The following is an 18,033-nucleotide window of genomic DNA, read 5'->3' on the forward strand; positions in this document are numbered from 1 at the left end:
ACTTTTCCAAAAGGAGGCAATTCCACATGTGTGATTATGAAACCAAAAATAAAAGACGATGTCGGCTAAGTTCCAGCAGTGCACTTCACCAAGCCAGACTGTTGCTGTGGGCTTGAACGGTCACAAGAGGTGAATTTATGAAGCGCGCGTTATACAAGGACTAATACATTTCCCGTAAAGAAGTCAAACGGTGAGTGAAAAACTAATATATTTTTTATCTTTAGTAGCTGTGTGTGGGCCTATATGTGTTGTTTACTGTGTTTACAGTGGGCTTTTAGCCTAAATAATTTCGCTGGTATTGATTTAGTCAAACTTATACCTCATACTTATACCTCATACCGGGTCTCAACTCCTCAGCTGGGCAGAAGTACGGCAGTTTCGGCCCAACAGCTGCAGACGCGACCGGGAAGTCAGCGCAGCCCGCTCGACAAGATCAGCGGGCCTTTGGATTGTCCTACTCCTGGTCCTATCGGGTAATATCCATCCAAACCCAGGCCCAGAAGTGATTTTGAGTCCTGACGATTTAAAAAGTAGCGAAGGCTTGCGTTTTGTCCATGTCAACGTGCGCAGTCTGATTAACAAAATCGACGCTATTCGTCTGTGGGCTAAAATGACAGAAAGTGACGTAATTGTCTTGTCAGAGACATGGCTCAAACCATCAATTACGAACAACATGATTCATATCGATGGCTATAATCTCTTTCGGACGGATCGTGTGAATAAAGGAGGGGGCGTAGCCATATATGCAAAGGCTTCGTTGGATTGCTGTTCCGTCGAAACAATAACAAAACCGAAGTTTTTTGAACTGTGTGCTGTCAAATTAAATCTCCCCAATGACACTTCATTGACTGTGGTAGGATGCTACCGCCCACCATCAGCTGTAGCTGCGGCAACTGCTCTGCTATCTGATTTTCTGCAAGAACTGTCCAATGAGTTTATCGTTATGGGAGACTTGAATTGGGACTGGCTTTTGCCTTCATCACCGTTAAAAGACATTTGCGACGCGTTAAACTTGACGCAACTAGTTCAGTCACCTACACGCCTCAATCTAAAACGAATGGACAAATCTACATTAATCGATGTAATTCTGACTAATTCCCCACACAAGTACTCTGCCTCTGGTGTTTTATGTAATGATGTCAGTGATCACTGTATGGTTGCCTGTGTTAAAAATTGTAAAATGACTAAAACCAAGCCGCGGTTTATTTTTAAACGAAATTACAAACGCTTTAATGAGCAAGCATTTCTTCATGACATCTATCAAAGTGATTTAAATTTAGTGTGTTTTATGGATGATGTTGAACTGGCATGGGATTATTTTAAGAAGACTTTTTTAGCCATAATTGATAAACATGCTCCTACTATAAGATATAGAGTGAGGGGCAGAGACAACCCCTGGTTTAATGACAGCATTGCAACTGCAATTAGAGAACGAAATGAAGCATGGATAAAAGCAAAAAGAAATAATAATGACAAATGTTGGTTAAATTATAGGGTATTAAGAAACAAATGCACAAGACTAATAAAAACTACAAAAAGTGAGTATTATCTGAATTTAATAAATGAAAACCTCAGTGATCCTAAAAAATTTTGGAAAGCTATTAAATCTTCTTCAGGTGATGTGCCACCTCCCGCTATCCCTGAATTCATTACAACAAGCCATGGTGAAGTTAGGGGTAAACAAAGCATGGTAGATACTTTCAACGAGCACTTTATTAATGCAGGAAGAGATACTCAGTCAACACTTCCAGCCACCCCCATGGATAGTGGAACCTCCATCATTGATTCATCTAATGAAAGTCTAAATAATTTTAACTTCACTCCAATATCTGCGGCGGAAGTACAAAAGGCCCTTTTGGGGTTGGACTGTAAAAAGTCTGCTGGGCCAGACCAGATTGAGCCATATTTTCTTAAAACTGCTGCGAATTTGATTGCCGACCCTATCTCCTCCATCTTCAATCTTAGTCTACACTGTGGTTCTATCCCAAAGTCATGGAAATCTGCATTTGTCCTTCCACTTTTAAAAAGCGGAGACCCTTCGGTTTTAGATAATTATCGCCCAATCTCCAGACTGTCTGTCTTGGCCAAACTGCTTGAGTCTTTCATAAATGAGCAACTAAAACATTTCTTATCTGACAACTCCATTTTGAATCCCACTCAGTCTGGCTTTAGACAAGGACATAGTACAATTACTGCTGTAACCTCAGTTACAAATGATATCTTACATACTTTAGATAACAAGAAGTCTTGTGCAGCTTTATTTATTGACCTTTCTAAAGCATTTGACACTGTGGACCATCACCTTCTCCTGCAGAGATTGCAAAGTATAGGCTTCAGTACCACTGTATTAAGCTGGTTCACTAATTACCTGAGTGGTAGAACTCAGTGTGTGGCATTGGATAACTGTACCTCATCTTTGCTGGAAGTAAAAATGGGTGTCCCACAAGGGTCAGTTTTGGGCCCCATTTTATTTTCCATTTATATAAACAATTTAGGTAGGGACTTAAAGCAAACAAAGATTCATCTTTACGCAGATGATACCATTATGTATGCATCTGCCACATCAGTCAGTGAAGCAATTACATATGTACAGTCTGCTTTTAGTGTAGTACAAAAATCTCTGGTAAGCTTAAAGTTGGTACTAAATGCTACAAAAACTAAGTCAATGATTTTTACCCGTTCACGCTCTCCAATAAACATCACTTTAACAACTCAGGATGGTACGATAATAGAGAGAGTATCGTCTTATAAATACTTAGGTATCTGGCTTGATGATAAGCTGTCTCTCGGGGTCCATATTGTGAGCCTTTTAAAAAAACTTAGACCTAAATTAGGTTTCTTTTTTCGCATGAAAAAGTGTTTTCCTCATTTAGCAAGGAAAAGGTTAGTGCAGAGCACTTTCTTATCAGTATTAGATTATGGTGACCTCATTTATATGCATTCTTCCTCATCGCTATTAAACAAACTAGATGTAATTTACCATTCAGCCCTGCGCTTCATCACAGGTGCCCCAGCTAGAACTCACCACTGCATTCTGTATGAGGCTGTACAATGGCCCTCCCTCTCCCTTAGAAGGAAACTACATGCACTGATTTTTATTGCGAAAGCACTAATGGGTAAACTACCCCTTTACATTTCAAATTTGCTTTTCTTCCATAACAGTGTTTACAAAACAAGGTCATCAGAATATATGTTATTAACCACACCACTAACAAGAACACAACTGGGTACAACAGCTTTCTCATCATATGCACCAAAGGTCTGGAATGAACTTCAAGCCACTCTAAAGCTGGAATCACTCCCACCACTCAGTACCTTTAAAAACATGTTACAATCAGCTCTAAAAGAACACTGCAACTGTTTTTAACCTGATGCCTCTTATTTATTTTTAATTTGTTTTTTTTTAGCTGTATGTATTAGCTTGTTTTTATATAGCCTGTTATGAAGTGTAATTTTAGCATTATAGTGTCAATTGTGGTGTACATTGTTTGTGTGTGTGTGTGGCCTTGTGAAAATTCTGCAACTTCTTTTCTGCTGCCTGTCTTGGCCAGGACTCCCTGTGAGAAGAGTTACTGTAACTCAATGGGACCTTCCTGGTGAAATAAAGGTTAAATAAATAAATACCGTGTACTTAGTCAAGTGTGTGTGTGTGTGTGTGTGTGTGTGTGTGTGTGTGTGTGTGTGTGTGTGTGTGTGTGTGTGTGTGTGTGTGTGTGTGTGTGTGTGTGTGTGTGTGTTCGTGCCCGTGTTGAGAATTAGTCCTACGCTCTTTGTCCATGGGGCTGAAACACCGTGTCGAAATGAAGTGAAGCGTTGTCACTTTGCTCTCCGATATTCATCGTGAACGTGATATGTAGGCCTATGTATTTTGGAGAGAGAGTGAGAGAGAGCGCGAGCGAGGTATAAAACTCTTTATATGTAGAAGGCCTATTCGGCATATTGAACCGTCGGCCTAATGCGCCTCCTTTTTTAAAAGTCGGACAAACGGACCAATGGGTTCCGTTTTCGGAACATTGAACCATCGGCATAGTGGCACGTCAATCTAATGGGAAATATTTCGGACCATTGAGACGTCGGATCAATGTGTTGTCGGAATTACGGGCAGGCCCCGATCAGCAGAGATATAGTCCGCCAAGACATTGAGGTTGCTTAGCAACCAGAGATGCTGTCCATGCAAGTGAATGGAGCGTTCCCTCTTCGTCATAACTATCAAACCAAACATCCTTCACATTCACCGAGCGAACATTATGAAAGTAAAATGCACATTTCTCACTAAAAATGTTTACGTAAACGCATTTAATGGCGTAACTATGTTACTATTTCCACCCAGAATAAAGAAAGATGTCCGCCATATGCTTCTGTGCAAGCATCACTACTCTCTGCCAGTGACGTCGGGTCAAGCTCCACGCTGATTGGCTATCACGGCTAAGCATCACGCGTTGCAGCGTTGAGAGTTAAATTTTTTGAACTCCAGGCGTTGGTGCGTTGGGTGCGCTACTGCGTTTACGTGCGTAATTACTTGCGTCTGCCGCGTCTAAAATCTGCAAAAATGCAGATTTTCGACGCCCCAAATGCGAGTGACGCGTTTGGTGTGACCGTACCTTTACGCGACGCTTCAACGCGTGTAATGCTACGGCCACACCAAACGCGTTACTCGCGTTGGATAACGTGTGTAACGTGCCTAACTTGACGCTTGATCATTGTGTGTCGGAAAAATGGTTCAACGCGCCTAACGCGCCTGTGGCTGCGCTGGATTTAGGAGTCCGAGGTAGGAAACCCAAACGCCGCCGTGTTTGGGTGCATGACAGAGCTTAGATCGGGTTAGATTAAATAATCTCGGATATAAATAAAAATAATCGGGTTAAATAACTTCACATGGTGTGTCTGGTGTGTTTCCAGCATTCGTAGTGTCGATCAGCAGAGATAGTCCGCCAAGACGTTGAGGTTGCTTAGCAACCAGAGATGCTGTCCATGCGAGTGAATGGAGCGTTCCCTCTTCTTCATAACTATCAAACCAAACATCCTTCACATTCACCGAGCGAACATTATGAAAGTAAAATGCACATTTCTCGCTAATTTTTTTTACATAAACGCATTTAATGGCGTAACTATGTTACTATTTCCACCCAGAATAAAGAAAGATGTCGGCCGTATGCTTCTGTGCAAGCGTCACTACTCGATGCCAGTGACGTCGGGTCAAGCTCCACGCTGATTGGCTATCGCGGCTAATGGTACGGCCACACCAACCGCGTTACTCACGTTGAATAACGCGAGTAACGCGCCTAAGGGCCCTTACATAGTCGACGCATCGCTACGCATACGCGTCCAAAAGGCTACGTGACGCAACGCTTCGGCCGCCATTATGCGTCGACGCGTAGCAAAACGCGTCCTCCAAATTTTTGATACGCGACGCGCCGATCCATGCAATACCATGCGTTGTCGGTGGGGGCGATACTGCAAATATTGTACATTATAACTACTATAGGTTATATTTACAGAAGAACATATGAGAGGATGCGGGAACGTGATAAGAATGACTTGACGTCTCTTTTACTAATTATCTGTGCCAATTTATGCGAACCCTTCCACAGGGTCAAAGTGCTATTTTGATGCGCGACATCAAACAGCTGATGCGGGATTGTGAGCCATTTTAATGATCTTCTTGTCACCCGATATTCGTTCTATTACTGGCCTTATTTGTTTTAGTGTTAGCCTATTTGAATTAATTACGTAATGTTTTGTGTTCACGTTCTATGTGAAACATAAATGTTCATGTTCTGTGTGAAACATAAGTTCAGTAGCCTCTTTGAGTGAATGAAATTTGAAAGCGTGAGTGTGTAGTGAATGAAAAATGTGTGCGTGTATGGTGGGACTATTTTCTGTATTTGATAAATAAACCCCTTTTCTCTAATAATGTTGCCTACCATATAATATCTGTGGACATTATGCGCTATAGCTTTGGCTATAGGCCTACACTTAAATACACTTAAATAATTCATTCATCTGTCAAGGCAATTGCTCGTTGTATAATAAACATTTTATATGGATATGAATTAATGAGTTTGACGTAAACCAAATTAGGTAACTTGTGTAACATGATAACTAATGAATCAAAAGTCATGCTTCCAAGTGACCAATGTATATACATTTATTGGTCAGTGCGCATACCCAATCGTAGCACATTGTACTGGTGGGGAAACACGCCAGCATCTGACAAAAAATAATCTGCCAGCTGCTCCCTGACAAGGGCCGGTCGCATTGGAAGCACCAGAGAAACAAATTCCCCATCCTGATCTCGTGTGGTATTTAAAGGGCGCACATACCACCGTCTATCTCTGCGCTTCATCACTCTTCTTCCGTAGCCACTTTGATCGGAACGTCACCTGGAACGTCACCCGCGAAAACACCGGTGACTCTGCTGCCCACCATGGCGTGAGTGGTGTATTGCATGTCCTGCATTGCCCGCGACATTCGCGTATGCTGTGTAGACTATGAAAGGAAGCGCGTCGCTCGCGTCGTTTACGTGCGTTGCTCGCGTCGACTATAGCTGTGTTCGAAATCATTCCCTATACACTCGTTCCCTATTCCCTATATAGTGTACATGATATAGTGCACTATATAGGGAATAGGGAACGAGAATTCGGACACTACGCTGAACATTTCTAAACGTCATTTGCGTCAGTAAATGCGCCTGGTATTTGTGTGACGTGATGCGCCGACATCATCTAAACAAACCGGGCTGGAGGTTGTATTGATGTTGAATGTTACATTTCCTTGTTACATTTTTTAATTAATTTTCAATGTTAAATATTCTATGTTAAATCCCAAATAAATTGATGACATTTCTAAACACAAGCCGGAGACTCCATCATTAAAGGCACCCAGTGCAACTTTATGTAAACATTCAATGAAAAATAAACATTCAATTTCTAGTATTTTTTACACGTAGTAAGTTTCAATAACTCCATACCATTACATATCGACATTCAAGGAGCAAAGATGAGACGTCGTTGTGTGGTGAGAACTGATAGAAAATCGTAAACAACAACAATCGCCGGTGGGGAGAAGCCATTTTTCCATTGACTGGAAGCCTGCTTTATTTATTGTAGGTTACAAAAAATAAAGAAAATGGCGGCATTGTTGTTGTTATCGATTTTGTATCAGTTCTCACCACACAACGACGTCTCATCTTTGCTGCTTAAATGTCGGTATGTAATGGTATGGAGTTATTGAAACTTACTACGTGTAAAAAAGACTAGAAATTGAATGTTTATTTTTAAGCCTCGAAAGTTGCACTGGGTGCCTTTAAATGTATTCATCTTCGCGGTTATTCAGCTTCTTCTTCTCCCCTGGAAAAATATAACCGCATTGCATTGTGGTATACGGGAGTAACATGTAGGGAACATCGTATGTACCCTATTTTAAGTCCACTATATAGTGCCCTATATAGTGGACCACTGAGAATTCGAACACCCTACAAAATGGCGTGCACCCTATTTAGTGCACTACATCCATGATAGGGAACGATTTCGAACACAGCTTATGTAACCCTACATGCCCACTACCTCCGTCAGTCAACGGACGTGGGAAGGCGTGGCTGACTGATGGGGGAGTAGTCTTTGCAGATGCATCCGTCAGCCAATCAAATCGGTTCGCCGGGTTCTTCCCGCTACTTCCTGCTTGTTGCGATGCAAGATGACCCGCTTTCCCGCTTTCCAGTATCGTCAGAGCCCGAGTTGCGTCACAGTGCTTAAATTTGCATACGCGATCTGATTGGATGACGGATCCGTCGCTGCCGAAAAAGTTGAAAATTTTTCAACTTCTTGACTGAGCCGAAGGCTCCAACGGAACGGACGGATCCACAATGCATTGCGCGTCCGTCCCCATTCAAAGTCAATGGGGATCAGTCAACGGACGGAGGTAGTGGGCACGGGGCGTAAGGGCCCTAACTTGACGCTTGATCATTGTGTGTCACAAAAATGGTTCAACGCGCCTAACGCGCCTTGTGGCTGCGCTGGATTTAGGAGTCCGAGGTAGGAAACCCAAACGCCGCCGTGTTTGGGTGCATGATAGAGTTTAGATCGGGTTAGATTAAATAATCTCGGATATAAATAACAATAATCGGGTTAAATAACTTCACATGGTGTGTCTGGTGTGTTTCCAGCATTCGTAGTGTTGATCAGCAGAGATAGTCCGCCAGGGACGTCACTAGAATTTAGAGGCTGGGGGGGCTTAGCCCCTAGCAGTGCCCGAAATGCATGCGACATTTTTTCATCACATCTTTAAAGTGGTTCTTTAATTCATATTACAGTAGAGAGTACAGCAGGGCATCTATCAGGGCCTGTTTTCTCTTACTCTGCCTGACGCCGACCCTTCAGAAAATGTAACGTTAAATGACCCCTCACCCCTAGCCCCTCCCGCCAGCGCTCTCGGAAACTATTTTAATCCAAAAGACAACTTCTAATTGTAGTAGTATTTATTTCAACCCATACTCTGGCTTATTATGTTAAGTGTAGGCATGTTACGATTTCCTTGACAAAAAAAAATAATTTTTTTTTTATAAAATAATATAGAATTTTTTTTGTAGGGGGGGCTTTTGAACATCTTGGGGGGGCTTAGCCCCCCCAAAATAGGCCTAACGACGTCCCTGTAGTCCGCCAAGACGTTGAGGTTGCTTAGCAACCAGAGACGCTGTCCATGCGAGTGAATGGAGCGTTCCCTCTTCGTCATAATTCCGACGTCTCAATGGTCCGAAATATTTCCCATGCCACTATGCCGACGGTTCAATGTTCCGAAAACGGAACCCATTGGTCCGAAGGTCCGTTTGTCCGACTTTTCAAAAAGGAGGCAATTCCACATGTGTGATTATGAAACTAAAAATAAAAGACGATGTAGGCTAAGTTCCAGCAGTGCACTTCACCAATCCAGACTATTGCTGTGGGCTTGAACGATCACAAGAGGTGAATTTATGAAGCGCACGTTATAATAATAATAATAATAATAATAATAATAATACATTTAATTTAGAGGCGCCTTTCAAGACACCCAAGGTCACCTTACAGAGCATATAGTCATCATAAATCGTTTAAAAAAACAAGACATTGTGGAAAATAAATAAATAAATAAATAAACATAATAATTATATAAGGACTAATACTTTTCCCGCAAAGAAGTCAAACGGTGAGTGAAAAACAAATACAATTTTTATCTTTAGTAGCTGTGTGTGGGCGGCCTATATGTGTTGTTTCCTGTGTTTACAGTGGGCTTTTAGCCTAAATCATTTCGCTGGTATTGATTTAGTCAAACTTATACCTCATACCGTGTACTTAGTCATGTGTGTGTGTGTGTGTGTGTGTGTGTGTGTGTGTGTGTGTGTGTGTGTGTGTGTGTGTGTGTGTGTGTGTGTGTGTGTGTGTGTGTGTGTGTGTGTGTGTGTGTGTGTGTGTGTGTGTGTGTGTGTGTGTCTGGCCTATGTTGTATTTTGGAGAGAGAGTGAGAGAGAGCGAGAGAGAGCGAGCGAGATATAAAACTCTTTATATAGGCCTATTCGGCCGTCGGCCTAATGCGCCTCCTTTTTGAAAAGTCTGACAAACGGACCAATGGGTTCCGTTTTCGGAACATTGAACCGTCGGCATAGTGGCATGTCGATCTGATGGGAAATATTTCGGACCATTGAGACGTCGGATCAATGTGTTGTCGGAATTACAGGCAGGCCCCGATCAGGTGCGATATAGTCCGCCAAGACGTTGAGGTTGCTTAGCAACCAGAGACGCTGTCCATGCAAGTGAATGGAGCGTTCCCTCTTCGTCATAACTATCAAACCAAACATCCTTCACATTCACCGAGCGAACATTATGAAAGTAAAATCCACATTTCTCGCTAAAAATGTTTACGTAAACGCATTTAATGGCGTAATTATGTTACTATTTCCACCCAGAATAAAGAAAGATGTCGGCCGTATGCTTCTGTGCAAGCGTCACTACTCTCTGCCAGTGACGTCGGGTCAAGCTCCACGCTGATTGGCTATCGCGGCTAAGCGTCACGCGTTGGAGCGTTGAAAGTTCAATCTTTTGAACTCCGGGCGTTGGTTCGTTGGGCGGGTTACTGCGTTTACGTGCGTAAGTACGTGCGTCTGCCGCGTCTAACACCCCTGAAGGCCAATTTATGCTCAGTTACGTAAGCGTAAGCGCAAGCGCAAGAGGCCCTTGTGCGCCCTTGCGCACCCCTTGCGCGACTTCTCACGTCTTGCGTGCGTCGGGCGATTTTTCTAGACTTGCGTCATTTTTTACGTAAGCTTTTACGCGAGCCGCGCAGCCTGCAAGGCTGTGATTGGTCTGCTGGTCTGGTTACTACTTCCTGTCTGGAGTATCACATTTCCTGTTTACATACCGCCATTTTTAAAAGCCAGAAGGCAAGGACGATTTTCCATTTCGATTTGATGTAGAGAGATATGCACATTTATACAACCCCAATGATCAACAACTTCATCACCCCTGTTCCTCTGTCTGTTGCCATCATTCACTGTGTATGGGGAGAACACGATCTGGCACATAAACAAACCAACGACTCCCACAGACAAAGACGTCATTCTCGAGGTCGTCTTCAACGAAAAGCTTTACTCCACATATTACTCCACCTACTGTTCTGGCGGTAAATTGCTTGGCAACACGCGCAACCTAAAAGGGAGCATGAATTGCTTTGAGTAAATTTTGCGCAATAACGTAACACCAACGCTGAAGCAAGCAGCCGCCTTAAGGGCCGTTACATAGTCGACGCGAGCAACGCACGTAAACGACGCGAGTGATGCGAGCGATGCGCTTCCTTTCATAGTCTACACAGCATACGCGAACGTCGCGGGCAATGCATGACATGCAATACACCACTCACGCCATGGGTAGCAGCAGAGTCACCGGTGTTTTCACGGGGGGGACGTTCCAGGTGACGTTCCGATCAAAGTGGCTACGGAAGAAGAGTGATGAAGCGCAGAGATAGGCGGTGGTATGTGCGCCCTTTAAATACCACACGAGATCAGGATGGGGAATTTGTTTCCCTGGTGCTTCCAATGCGAAGCATGGACGAGGAGAGGCATTTCCAGTATTTTCGGATGTCGGCGCCAAATTTGATGATCTCCTTTCGCGAGTCATCCGATATCTTCCCGACTCTCACCAAAACCGGCCCTTGTCAGGGAGCAGCTGGCAGATTATTTTTTGTCAGATGCTGGCGTGTTTCCCTACCAGTACAATGTGCTACGATTGGGTATGCGCACTGACCAATAAATGTATAGACATTGGTCACTTGGAAGCATGACTTTTGATTCATTAGTTATCATGTTACACAAGTTACCTAATTTGGTTTACGTCAAACTCATTAATTCATATCCATATAAAATGTTTATACAACGAGCTATTGCCTCGACAGATGAATGAATTATTTAAGTGTAGGCCTATAGCCAAAGGCTTTAAGCTATAGCGCATAATGTCCACAGAAATTATATGGTAGGCAACATTATTAGAGAAAAGGGGTTTATTTATCAAATACAGAAAATCGTCCCACCATACACGCACACATTTTTCATTCACTGCACACTCACGCTTTCAAATTTCATTCACTCAAAGAGGCTACTGAACTTATGTTTCACACAGAACATGAACACTTATGTTTCACATAGAACGTGAACACAAAACATTACGTAATTAATTCAAATAGGCTAACACTAAAACAAATAAGGCCAGTAATAGAACGAATATCGGGTGACAAGATCATTAAAATGGCTCACAATCCCACATCAGCTGTTTGATGTCGTGCATCAAAATAGCACTTTGCCCCTGTGGAAGGGTTCGCATAAATTGGCACAGATAATTAGTAAAAGAGACGTCAAGTCATTCTTATCACGTTCCCGCATCCTCTCATATGTTCTTCTGTAAATATAACCTATAGTGGCAGTAATGTACAATATTTGCAGTATCGCCCCCCACCGACAACGCATGGTATTGCATGGATCGGCGCGTCGCGTATCAAAAATTTGGAGGACGCGTTTTGCTACGCGTCGACGCATAATGGCGGCCGAAGCGTCGCGTTGCGTAGCCTTTTGGACGCGTATGCATAGCGATGCGTTAACTATGTATGGGCCCTAAGGGCCCATGTCCACCAAAAGTGTTTTTATAAGACGGAGCGCTCCGTGAACTGCTTTCAACGCGTTTGTGCGCGCCGCTCAAAAAAAGACGCACGAAGCATTTTTCGTTTACGTCATTAAATACGCGTCATCGCTTGTATCCATAGATACACAGCTTCTATCTGTTGGCTCCATCATATGGCATCTGACACCTGAACGTCCTCTCTGGTTACTCCTACAATTTGCGAAATGAATCGAAGATTAATAGCGCTTCTTGCCGTGGCAGCGGAGGTTGCGGACGATCCCCCTGCGCCTGTCGTGGTTGCCCGGAGGAGAGTGTGGGTCCACAGTATTAATCGTGGTAGGGGGCAGTACGGGGAATACCACTGGCTGTGTCAAGAGCTCCGCCTGGACGAGGATCGCTTCAAGGTCTATTTCAGACTCAACCGGCAGCAGTTTGAAGGAGTGTTAACATTTATTGGGCCGACCATCGCCAAGATGAACACCAATTATAGGGAGAGCAACCCAACAGCTTTGCATTTGTCTGAGGTGATTTGTCTGAGGGTCGGCAGCAACAACGCCTCCAGGGAAGCGGTCGCAGTGAGGGAGACCTTCAACCGCTATTTTTCATCTCTGCCTGGTCGAGTGACTTGGCAGGATGAAATTTAGTTTATAATTTTTGTATATATTTAAATCAAAAAAGGCGAAAAACCAAAACTAATAATAAAATTTCTTAAATCAATCTAACATTCATGTTGTATGCTGGATTACTTCTGAAGACAAAAACACACCTTTAACACCTTCATCATCATCAGAGCATTCATTATGTATCTACTACCTAATGTAATGAAAACAAAACAACATTGTCTTAGCATTAAAATGTTTAATTAACTGATTCATTAGAAAATGATTCCAAGATATTATGTACACATTTGAAACATTTCTTATAGCTTGTACTAAAACTAAATAGAAAATGATTCCAAGATATTATGTACACATTTAAATATTTCTTATAGCTTGTACTAAATCTAAATAGAAAATGATTCCAAGATATTATGTACACATTAAATTTTTTTTTAAAGCTTAAACTAAATCTAAATAGAAACTGATTACAAATTTTATTTACACATTTAAAAAAATCTTAAAGCTTAAACTAAATCTAAATAGAAACTGATTACAAATTTTATTTACACATTTAAATTTTTTTAATATAAACTATAATATAAACTAAATATAAATAGAAAATTATTACAAATTAATTACTCTCCAAACTCCACATCGTAAAGGACCTGCTGCATCCTCATGCGCGCCTGGGCCCTTTTTTGGTTTGACAGCCTCCTCAATGATGGGACGAGGCTGAGCATAAAATGCTCATCCTCGTCCACAGCCAGTGTATTCTCCTTTTCTTTTTGGATGGAGGACAGGATTGATTGCTGGAACACAGACAGCGGCTGCTCCAGCTGTCTCCTGCGTGGTGGTGGAGGTACAGGACGCAGCGGTGTGACCAGAGCCACCGTAGAGGTAGTGGGAGGAGATGGAGGAGAGGTGTCCACAGCGGACTCTGATAGGCTTCACTTTGAGCCACCACCTGCGAAAGAAAGCATACATTTGTTTTTTTAAAATGTGCAAATTAAAATGGTGAATTCTTATAAATATCTCTGCATCTGGCTTCACCTAACAAAAACCTTAAGAACACTAGTATGTTAGGGTATGTTTTTAGCATATGTTTTAGGCTACTAGCTTTTGTTATAGGCCTACCTCTCGTTGGGGAGACATACTGGGCGCTAGCAGGGCCAAGATCTCCGGTGCTATTTCCTGGCTATAATCTCCCTGCTCCATATTGCTAGAAGTCACCCTCTCCTTCACATGGCGCTCCAGGAAGCCCATGATGGCCATATACTTCCACCTCTTGAAAGAGGTGGCACCGGCCCCACTTTTCTTTCTGTCCCTCTCTGCCTTCCTCTCCCTCAAATATTTATCACGCAAGTATTTCCATTTCTTGCGGGACACTTCAGCTGTTGATACAAGATTATGTCTCTACAATTACAACTACCTATCAGTAACGTTAATACTAACTGCCAAGTTAACGTTAATACTAACTGCCAAGTAAACGTTAATACTAACTGCCAAGTACGGGTGGCAGTAGCCCTAACCCTAACCCTAACCCTAACGGCTAATAGTTAAATGCGATAATATCATTAATAAACATGATAATAATATAAATAATTAATTAATAATTCTCACCTGTAACGCCCAGCATAGCTGAAATGTCTCGCCAGGCCTGGTTGCGTTTTGTTTGGTCGTGATACGCCTTTAACGTGAGGACGAGGTCGTACAGGACCGGACACTCACTCACAGCTGTTATCAAGCTTTCGTCCGACATGTTTCAGTTTGTTTCAGTTTGAGTTCCGTTTATACTTTTAGCCTTGCCTCCTCCTCGATTTTGATTGTTCAAAAAAAGCGCAGATGACGTGGAGCGCTTTTCTTCAAAAGTTCAACTTTTTTCAACGGGGGCGCGCGTCTAAAAGCGCGAGGCGTGTGGAGCGTTTAAACGCTCCGGGCGGCTTTTTAAAAGGCGCGCTGCTTGCGCGTCCTGCCATAGAGAATGCATTGCAGACCGGCGCTCCGTCTTTTAAAAACGCTTTTGGTGGACACGGGCCCTAAAGGCCTCCACACACTGGCACCGCAGCGGCGCGGCGCGCATTTTACGCGCGTCAAAAGCACGCCCCTAGCACCAACAGGAGGTGGCGCGACGGCCGCGCTGCAGTATAAAATCAGGAAGTCACCTGTCAATCAACCGCAGCAAAGAGACGAAACGCAATGGGTGAGTAGCCTATTGTAGCCTAGTTTATTTATTTTCCATCTTTTTGGCTGAATAATTTGAAAAATTTATAATCTGCGAAGTGAAAGTATGTTTTCAAGCATCAGATCAACTTAGTTTGTAGGGCACTTTATCGTTTTATTTACTGTCATTTCTTATTTATTTTATATTTTGCCATTATTCATCTACTGCATCAACAATCTCAATAACTGCAGGACCTTCTATTAAGCCTTTTTAGTATATAGTGCAGTCACCTTTTAAGGCCAATTGTTATTGTGTGTATTTATTGTATTGAGCTCCTGGATGGCTTTATTGATCCCCATTGGGACCAATACAGTATCTATCTATCTATCTATCTATCCATCTATATAGCCTTAACATAGCTACACATTTACATGTATGCAGCCAGTAGTTATCCATTTTAATTGAGCAAGCTCTTTTACATTTTATTGAGTTTTTTTTATTTCAACAGAATAAATAACTGTTTCCAGACAGAGGGGGGCTGCCCTTCTTCTCCTGCGCTGTAGGCGGGCAAGGAGAAGACGAAGGGTTTGGGTGCACCCCATCAATGAACAGAGACAAGAACAGGGGGTATGCCACAATCTGGTCCAGGAGCTCCGTGCAGATCCTGAGAGGCACGCCAATATTTCAATTCGCCACTAAGTGTGCAATGGCAGAACCATATGGTGCAGCCTATATGATGACCTATAATCTAGTTATTATCCCTCACTGGTATACACTTTTGCATATATATATATATACTTTTTTTTTTTATCCCTCGGGATAAATACAGTGATGTTATTGCTGTGCTGGATTCAGTAGCCAGTGTATTTTATTTGAGTGCTCGAGACACTTAATGTTATTTTTCCTTAAATCCAGAGAGACAGTTAATACATGATCTGATACCAGAGAGACAGTTAATACATGACAATGCATTTTTGAGCTTTGCCTGTGTTTTCTTTTACTTATCTATTTTATTGTATGAGAATGTTTCTACGTGAAGCACTTTGAGTCTGCTTCATGTATTAAAAGTGCTATATGAATGAAGTTGCCTTGCCTTAAATAAAAAAATATATATTACAAGTAATCTGGTTTCTACCTACATGGTGTGATTATATGTGACTTGATTTCGTCTATTTCCCATTATGGTTAATGGTTTGGGTACTTAGTCCACCATTGATAAGGGACCCAAGAGGTGACTGTTGGTGGAACAAAAGAAGAATGGACCAGAAAAGAAATCAGACATGAGTGAAAGGGGAACTATGCAACTTTTTTGGCTTGATTTACCTTAATATAACAGGCTAAGAGTCATTGTGATGGTTCTATTATACATTTTTGTTCGATTGTTGGTTGTTTAGACTCCCCCTTGCGCATCTTGGCGGAGAAAAGGAATATGTTTCTGCCATGGACATAATAAAGGATGGACCACAGACTGGAAAATGGCCGCCCATTCATTCCTATACAAACTGCTCAGTGGCGCAGGGTAACATACAGGAGCGATTTGCTTCCGTGTTATGGGGCCAAGACACGTGACCTAGTCCGTGACGTACCGGATGCAGAGATCTTCTTCTTCTTCTAGTTTAGGGGAGGATCATAGTTTTTCCCCATATACCGCCACCTACTGGACTACTACACAGGAGTTTGTGCGTATTTGATAAATCAGTAATTATAACCTTTTTGGTAATCATTTGCGTTTATCACACTGTTCATTCATTTCACTGTTCTTCCTCTCATTCCTTTCCTTACTTCTTCTTTAGGCTACCTGTCTTTGTTTCCCCTTCCACTCTTCTGCCCCAGCCAAACAGCCAAAAAAAAGTGTTTTGTTAAAATTTGGGGTGGGGGGTCTTGTAATAAAAGCTTTTTTTATTGTAACACTTGGTTCAAATCCTATTTCTTACACATGCAGCCATTTGGACACCACACCATTCTATGATAGCTGATAACCAAGGTACACACTGTAATACTATAATCAAGAGGACATACAGGCAGTTCAAATAAAAAGAGATAGAACTTTATTGATCTGGAAACTTCATAAATATGTAAGATTGCTCCATATAATACCATAGTAACAGAGTAAACGTATGTAGGCCTAAAAAAATCAGTTCAATGTTATTGCTTAAGAAACAGATTCCTTCCAACTAACTATTTACGAAAAATGCAATCAATAATTTATATAAAAGTAAATGTTTACATATCGACCAGCAACGAAGTTGGAGTAGCCTACCCAAATAATGAATTGTAATACACCAACATTGTTAACTGTCATACATAGCTAACCATAACCCTGTCATACATAGCTAAACAAGCAAATGAAAATGAAATACCTACCAACGCAACTGAAATGTTAATATTAGACAATTAACAATATTATGAAAATTACGTAGGTCTCCCATAATCATTCAGGTAATCAATACGTCCGTGCCTGTTACAGCTATTTCAATGATATGCGTGTTATATATCCGTGTTCAACGCCATTCATGTTAAGTAAAAGGACAGATCTCAGACATTGGAAGTTAATGGAGTTAATGGAAGTTAATTCAGAATTTAATTTAATTCAGAAGTTAATGGAGCCGTGCACTTCAAAATAGGTCCATAGCAAGGAGCCGTTTGTTTCAGTACGACTTCTTTCAGCTGCCCACCCAACATAAACTGCTAATAAAACGCTTGAGGAGGCGTTTTGAAAAGAAAAAACTTACATTTTTTTAGAACAGGGTAGAAATATAATTATGAGCCTTTGATTGATATCCAGACATTTTTTGCGGAGACACAATCCTGTTCCCCACTTGTATTGGAGTGGACGGCGATATCTACTTCTGGGCCACATGAAATGACGGACCCCCGTCCACAGCCAGCTTAAACAGCTGCAATACCAGGCTTGGCCTCTGAGCACTGGTGGATTGCGGAAGTATGCGCCTATCCTGGGGGCCTGGTTTCTGCCGGCGACCCGCCGCCCACTCTCGCGGGAGTCTCGGGTCTCGCGAAGTAACGAATTGCTTTACGGCACAAACCCCCAAACACGGAACCGGCTCGATATAAACACAAGTAACTAAGGGATTGTTACATTCATCATAGATCAGCCGACTAAAAAGAGACAGAGAAA

General features: G+C 42.2%; 1 long non-coding RNA gene across 1 annotated transcript; it reads left to right on the top strand.

Moving 5' to 3' along the window:
• Positions 1-5,292: 5,292 nt before the first annotated feature.
• On the top strand, positions 5,293-5,914 carry LOC132453656 (uncharacterized). The gene is made up of 2 exons (XR_009524755.1): positions 5,293-5,543; positions 5,600-5,914. It is a non-coding gene; the product is annotated as an uncharacterized LOC132453656 (long non-coding RNA).
• Positions 5,915-18,033: the final 12,119 nt, after the last annotated feature.

The sequence above is a fragment of the Gadus macrocephalus genome, chromosome 3 (assembly GCF_031168955.1).
Source record: "Gadus macrocephalus chromosome 3, ASM3116895v1".
NCBI classification, from domain to species: Eukaryota; Metazoa; Chordata; class Actinopteri; order Gadiformes; family Gadidae; genus Gadus; species Gadus macrocephalus.